We start from the raw sequence: 8,234 nt of genomic DNA on the forward strand, positions 1-8,234 counted from the left end.
ATGTCAACATGATTGAGGCAACCGAATTGAAATGTCCTGATCTCATCCACCTCTTTTCCTCCATTAACTCTCTGCCAATCCAAACTGGTAAGTTAGTCAACTTTGCAGCATTCACCTCTTTCGACCTAGAAACCTCTCTTCAAGACTTTGTGTATATTTTAGGATCGTCCCACTCCCTGTCCTATTATCCTAAGTTAATCAAACTTTTCTACACCAACCTATCAGTCAACCATGACCAGTCAACTATCACATCCATGGTCCATGGAAAAACTTTTTCTTTCGACATTCCTCTGTTAGGCCGTATTCTTAACATTCCTTCTTATGGCATCGAACTCCTCAACATAGTACCTATCGATCAGACCGTGTTCAAGAAAGTCCTCGACTCCACTCGTTCAACCCACTTTCCGTGGCATACAAGCAATTTGAAACCTCATGCTCTGCTGTTGTCACAGATCCTCTCTTCCAATGTCTTCCCTAAAAACCCATCCAAGGGATTCGTGGCAAACGAAATCTCTCTTATTCTCTATGCCATTTTCGGTAATTTTCTCATCAACTGGTCCAGTATCATCTTCAATAACATGATTAATTTTTTTCCTTCCCCTCTCTTCCATTCGGGTATTTCATCACCCATATTCTTCAGTATTTTCAATTGCCCCTTCAAAATGATGTCGTCTCCTATTCCATTTATTCCGTTGATGACTTTTACTTCCCTAAAGAAGGGTCCCCTCAACACTATTCTGACGACGAAGGCCATGGTGATGCAGATCCAGCAACAAATTCTGAACTAGACATCTTCTCAGCAATTGTCAATGTCCAGAATACTTAGGATCTCCTTCTGAGGAACCAAGCTTTTTTGCACCAAGCCTTTGAATCTTTGAAGATCAGCCAAGATGATTTACTCCGGAAGCTCAATCATGTATCTGATTCAGAATGAACTCTTTTATTTGGTCTGTAATAACTTTTTATACTCTGATCCCCTCCTTTTTGTCTATGACAAAGGGGGAGAAAAACATGTCTCCTATGTTGAAGAAAAATACTCTGATATACTTAAAACTTTTATGTTTTTTATGCATTTTTTATGACACCATTATTATTATGCATATGACTTTTTGACAGGGGGAGCATATTTTGTCATCATAAAAAAGGGGGAGAATGTTGAGAAACCATATTTTGATGACACATAATATCATATACTGTCATGAATGCTTTAATATGATATAATGATATGCCTTCATGGAAAATGTTACATTATGACTAGATATGATTCGTTATGTATTTAACGAGTATTTGATGCAAGGTTATTTCACCAAAAAGAATGAAGACAACCTGCTCAAGTACAACCTTTGGTGCAATCATACTCTCTGAAGAAAAAGCTTGATGGGCCATACACTCTTAAAGATCATCCAAGGAGATCGGCTACTTCAAGATGAAGATTTTTTTCTTTAGAGTCATATGTAACAGAACCTTCAGAAGCATGCATATTGCATATTTCATATTACATGATTTATCATACAAAGCCATCTATTTACAAAAAGCTATGTTTCATAAAAGGATACGATATTTCAAAAAGCACTTTTTTGAAAACAAATCATTGTACCTTCTTACAAGCATTTATGAAAAAGGTATTGTGACAAGATATAATAGCTCATGATTTCAAAAGCATTAATTGTATCTTCTAACATGCATTTATGAAAAAGACAACTTGAAAAGAAACAAAAGCTAATGATTTCAAGTATGAAAGAAAAATACAAAATGAATTTAAGTCATAATACATAATCGACTATCTTGAATTAACAAAACAAATATTATTATATTATGGAAAAGACTTAAGTTACTTTATATTATCAAGAATGTCGACTTACTTAAAGTCATCATTCTTTCTGTAAACATTAAATGACTCTTCAAAAAGCATTTGAGAAATGACCATTTATAAATAATGTACTCAACAAAGCATTTATTGTACTTACATGCATTTAAGTAAAGAAGTGACGATTTGTAAGGAAAATACTAATATACTACAAATCATTAAATTGAGTAAAGACAAAACTACATGATAACTTACACTCCAACGGTCAATGTACTACAAATCATTTATTATAAGAATAGACCTTTTTCAAATTATATCTCATTTAAAACACAACAACGAATAGTGTACCCCAAATGCTACACTTATGGAAAGAAGACTTTTCGAAAAAGCAATATAGTACACATATCTTCTTACACAAAGTTGTTTTTGAAATGACTTGACATTTCATATCTCAAAAGGACAATCATTTCAAAAAGGCAACGACTATTTTCTTGAGGCTATATATACACTAACAAAATAGTATTTCGAATAAGACATGTGAGCTTACAAAGAGAAAAATTTCTATTCAACATTCGAAAAAGAGAGCCTAGAAAAAGAAAAAGGAAAGAAAAAGAAAAAGTCAAGAATAGCTCTTTGACAAAGAGAATCATTTGAGTGAAAAGAAAAGAACATTCTGAGAATCTTCATTCGTGCATTTATATCATTCTGAAGGTTCTATAGGAAGTATTGTAACTTTCTGTTATTCACTGTTTTTCTTCTCTGTTGAGAGAAGCAGACCTCTGTGAAAGAGGGTATTTCCCTTCTCTGTTGAGAGAAATAGACCTCTATGAAAGAGGGTGTTTCTCTTCTCTGTTGAGAGAAGTAGACCTCTGGGAAAGAGGGTGTTATACTATTTATCTGGTAACTCAGATTTTATAGTGAAAGGCTCAAGTGTTTTGCTTGGGGACTAGATGTAGGTCAGTAACTTGACTGAACCAGTATAAATCTTGTGTTTTATGTGTTGTGCCTGATTGACTTTAATTTTTATATTACCGATCTTTTTTATATTTCAGTATTCACCCCCCCTCTAGTGGAATTTCACTTGTAACTTTGGGCATGAAAATATTGATGTGACATGCAAATCTGTATACACTAATTGTATTTGAATGGATTAAGAAGGAGGTTATACAAGTCATGAATTACAAAATAGAAGGACATATGCAAACCGAGAATATGCACAAATACCATATTGTATGAGAGAGCGAAGAGCATCTGAAAAGGCAAAAAGCACATGTTACATATAATGTTGACAACAGAATAATTGAATGTATGTACAAAAAATATGAATTCAAAGGTATTTTATGTCATCATACATTAAAGGCACTTAATCAAGAGAAGATACAAGAAATACCTGAGTCATATTTAATGTGAAGATGGACAAGATAAGCAAATATTGAACTGCTGGATACAAATAATGTCAGTCAATCTGGTATTGATGAGAAGTGCCACATAACTTCTCGTTACCAACAACTATGTAGGTCACTTATGCATGTTGCAGATTTGCTATTGAAAAGTGAAGAAGTCTATTTATGCATGAGAAAAGTGTCAAGAGAGTTAATTGAAAACATGTAGTTAATTCACCATCAGTTCGTTGCAACTCATGAAGGCCAGTCCAAGAATATGGGAGCGAATAATAGAGGAAAAAATTATGCTTCCCTTGACCCGCATGAGAAGTTATGTCAAAACATAAACATCATCTTTAACAAGTCAGGAGTCAACGTTGTAGATTATAATAGAAAAATTCACCTAGCGAAGGGTATCAAAAGGAAATTTGCCGCTGATCGCAGTCACCGGAGGACAAAGGGTGCACTAGAATTGGTTGGAAAGAAAAGCTCTAAGAAACTACCAACCTCTAAGCAAAAGCAACCAAGCCCTTCGCATGAACAGGTATGCAATACATTATATTGCTTATCATGTAAATTGCATTACGTGCAGTTTATCATTATCTAACTTGTGTAATTTCTAACATGCAACAATACCCTATAGATGTGCACTACAACGTTGGAACCTTTAATCCTTCTGACCAGTTTTTTCGAAATGATAGCTTCAGTTTTACAAGTCTTTTGGTATGTAATCAATGTTGGGAGGATGTTTGCATTTCTTATGAAACTTAATGTAGTGTCATGACATGCTCAGATACCTTTAAATTACATGTAGTGTCATGACAGGCTCAGATTCTATAATTCAATCTTATAATGTTCTGTTTTATGACAAACTCATATCAATTCGAAAGCGAGCTATAGAACACAGGAATCACGTGTGAATTTTGTTTAAGTCTTACCATATATCATTTTTTTTATACAAAAGAAAGCAAGTCTTACCATAAAGTTAGTTGGTATGCCTCTTTGCATGACCCAATTTCCACATTGTCGGATTTGTTAAGAGTTGTTTAACAAAACAGGAATTGAATATGCTTATACACTGGATGGTCCTATTAAGAAAGAGTTTTTTTATGAAGCCATTTTCATGAATCGTGAGCCACAAAAATAGAATTGTTAATATTTTTGTGTATCTTTCACATATATAAATTATTGTAATATGTATCATTCACATGCATAAATCATTGTCTCATCTAGTCTACATAGCTACAATTTTGATACCGTAGGTAAATTGTTGTTGCTTAGTGCTTATACAATTAGTGAAAATCATTGTCTCCTCTAGCCTTCACATATACAAATCGTTATACATATACTGCAGTTGAATTGTTGTGCAAAAAGTTATCTTATAAATAAATTGTCTTAAAGTAAAAAGTTGTTATATTTACTACCTGTGCATGATCGTTGTAGCTTAATTTTTAAACCATTAGTAAATTTCCTCTATAGTGATTTATTTGGTATATAAATCGTTATACCATTAGTGTCAGCCACAACTGGATGAAAAATGCACTGTGCATGAGTACAAATCGCGGTAAAAGTGCACAGTCAATGTTTGTGCAAATCGTTTTAGCCGTTTATCAATATTTGTGCAAATCTTTTCAGCCATTTATCAATCATTGTGTAAATCGCGATAGAAACACAACACATAAAAGTAAATTAGTGGCATTTTCACTATACACAATGTTAAATGCTTGTTCAATTTTTATTTACGAAGGTCGATCCTTACAACGATTTGTTCAGTGGCATTTGTGTGCTACACTTATTAAAATAGATTTATACACTTATAGAATGTCACGTTACAGAAAATAATTATAGAATTACAACAAAGAATTATGGAATCCCAAAAATAATTATTAGGACGTCGATTTGTACTTATGAAGTTACCACGACAATGATATCGATATGTTTGTAAAACCCTAATATCTATGTAAAACCTTATTCTATATAAAATCCTACCTGACCCATTGTCCAGGTTTAAAACCCTAATCTATTTAACCATACTGGAGCAAGCACAGATATTCTGCCTAATCTTCGATATACTTTAAGACAAGTATGCTATAGTGGTGAGGGCTCCATACTTCTTTCTAAAGTAGTGCACAACAGTTCGCAGTTGGAAAAATATCTGCCAAATGGTGCAGTTAGAAAAGTATCTAAGCAAAACGATTAGTCATGATGTATTGTAACTAAATTGTAATATTTTTTGTAAGTGAATGGGGTAAATCATATGGATTTGTAGTTATGAAGTTATCGTGACAACGACATGTCTTTGTAAATGAAATTGATTTATATCGTTGAAGTTATCTTGATTTATACTTTACTAATTTTAAACGGGATGTTGATTTGTATCGTTGAATCAGTCATTGTATAAATCGCTATAGAACATATCGTGATAGTACGTAGTCTTTATATATATAAATTATTTCTGCCTTTTATCAATTTTTATGCAAATTACGGCAGGATGACCATAAAAGTAAATCATAATTTTCACTGTATATAATGCTAATCGCTTTTATGATTTTCATTTATGAAGGGTGAACATAACAACGATTTGACTTTGCTACAAATAACAATCCAACTTATTGGAGTGTTTAGTAAAATTAAAATTTTATTTATTTCAACCTAGAGAGATTTATATACATAGTCCTACAAAATTTTTATACAAAATTTGGTTGTAGTCTACAAAATCTATTAGAAGTCGATGTACATCATATTACTCTTGAGGGGGTCGTGTCGTTTGTTGCCTTCTAGGTATTCTTGTCAGCTGAGTTTTTTTCTTTCACAATTAGAAACTCCATCAATTTTTCGCATAGTTTTGTACAGAATCTAGGTATATCATCATGTAATAAAAAGGTAATGTGACACCAATATATAAATTGAGTCCCCAATAATAGAGGATAATAAAACATGTTTAAGTATAAAGCATACAACGTCGAAAGCAGGTTCTCCTCCATTGTATATTGCTTCAATATACTTCATTATAAATACGCTACAATCTACAGCATTATTTTGTAAAGGAGCATCGTGTGCTGAGCGAAACCTCCACTCGCTAATGTCGACACCCAAAACATCTTTGACGAATCCCACCTGTAGTTAATACAGAAGCAAGTAAATTTTGGGTCACCGTACATAATACAATACCCTTATAGATGAAAACTTACTAAATGCAAAATGTCACGTTGTACACCAGTGTGAAAGTTGAATGAGTTGTAGCACCATATTTGTTTTTTCTGTAAATTCATCATGTATAAGACCTAATGCTGAGCAATTTGTCAGAGTGTAGGAATCAATATCTGCAAATCGATACAATATCTTACAAATCAATAGTACAAATCATGTTAGGACTGTTATGCCTAAACCTTAAATAAGAGGTTTCTTCACTTACCTTTTCACTTGACCAAAAGTCTCCGCAGTGATCATCGTTACCTCAGTATGGTAGTCCATCTTGAAATCCAATGGAGTATGACAATCGGCGAACAAAACTCTGTTAAACGAAACAATGATAATAGTAAGGTTAAAACACAAAGCAACAAGAGTAAATAAAAAAGAAAATAAACATATAAGAGAACTGATATATCATGAAATAAGGGATGATGACGCGTCTAGTATTGGTTGTTGCATTGCTTTGAATATACATGATGAAATCGGATGTAGTCTATTTGCAACAAATATGCATGTGTTAACATACATACCTATGACATACGTAAATATATAACTGATAGTGGTTTCATACGTACAAAACTATTGCTAGTGTTTCCTTCTGCAAATTTGTATTACAACTGATTGATGTCATCTTAGAGTTCTTTACTGAGTTTTTAGGCACTGCTTTTTATGGATGTTCCACTGACATTAGTAGAATATTCAAGAAACGATATTGAAATTCCTTTCTACAGTACACAACACAAATCGAATATACGCCATAAAAGAGATCAAATTTAAAGAAACTTGTCACGAGGTTTAGACAATCTATGCCTGATTCGTCATCGTTGGTCGTATAGTTATCGTCGTCTCCTTCTTCGCCGTCATCGGTCATGTAGGTGTCCTCATCTCCTTCCTCACCATCGTTGGTCGTGTAGCTGTTGTTGTCTCCTTCCTCGACATCGATACCCTCTTTGCGATGAAATAGGTTATATGTTTGATTCACGAACACATCGTTTATAAAAGAAACATTGGTTCATCTATTTCTTAATCACGAAGCAAAGCAACACCCTCCTAAACTTGTGTGACGTGTGATTCATATATAAAGAAAGTGTTGTTTTACTTACCACCAATTTTAAAAAACCGCGTGCAAATAAATTTCATTACACATTAATTAAATGAAAAAGCATTGTTTCATCTGCCTTTTACAAAACTAGTCAACACGATATGACGTATCAAGCAAATCACGGTAGCACATATCGTTACAGTGATATCGATTTACAACTAAGTCTCTATTTATAGTTTACTAAGTCTAAACATCGTGTCGATTTGTTTATTATTTTTCTTGACATATCGTTCACATTGACAAAGCTCGTAACAATAAATCGTGATAAGACAAATATTGCTATATTATGAAACTTAAAGTCTTTTGGTTATAAGTCAATTTATATTTATCAAGTTAAATAGATTTATAGTTTACCAATAAACATCATGTCGATTTATTTTTTCTTCATCTTTTTCGTCTTTTAGCATTCATTCTGTAAATCGTGATAGAAATTTTTTTAACATAGACAAAGCTCGTCAACGCAAATCACGATAGGACAAATCGTTACAGTGAAATTAATTTGCAACTGTGACTTAAATCAGTATCAAGTTGTAAATCAATTTGTATTTATGAAGTTACCTCGAGTTTTACTTTATCTAGTCTAAACATCATCTTGATTTGTTTATTGTTTTACTTTTCCGCCTTTTATTAATTAGTCATTGTGTAAATCGCGATAGGATATATCATTCACATAGACAAAGCTCATCAACGCAAATCCCGATTGTTTGATGAGTTTAGGTGAGGGAGTGACTGGATTGGTTGTGAGAACCAT

The sequence above is a fragment of the Nuphar pumila genome, chromosome 4 (assembly GCF_984573655.1).
Source record: "Nuphar pumila chromosome 4, dmNupPumi1.hap1.1, whole genome shotgun sequence".
NCBI classification, from domain to species: Eukaryota; Viridiplantae; Streptophyta; class Magnoliopsida; order Nymphaeales; family Nymphaeaceae; genus Nuphar; species Nuphar pumila.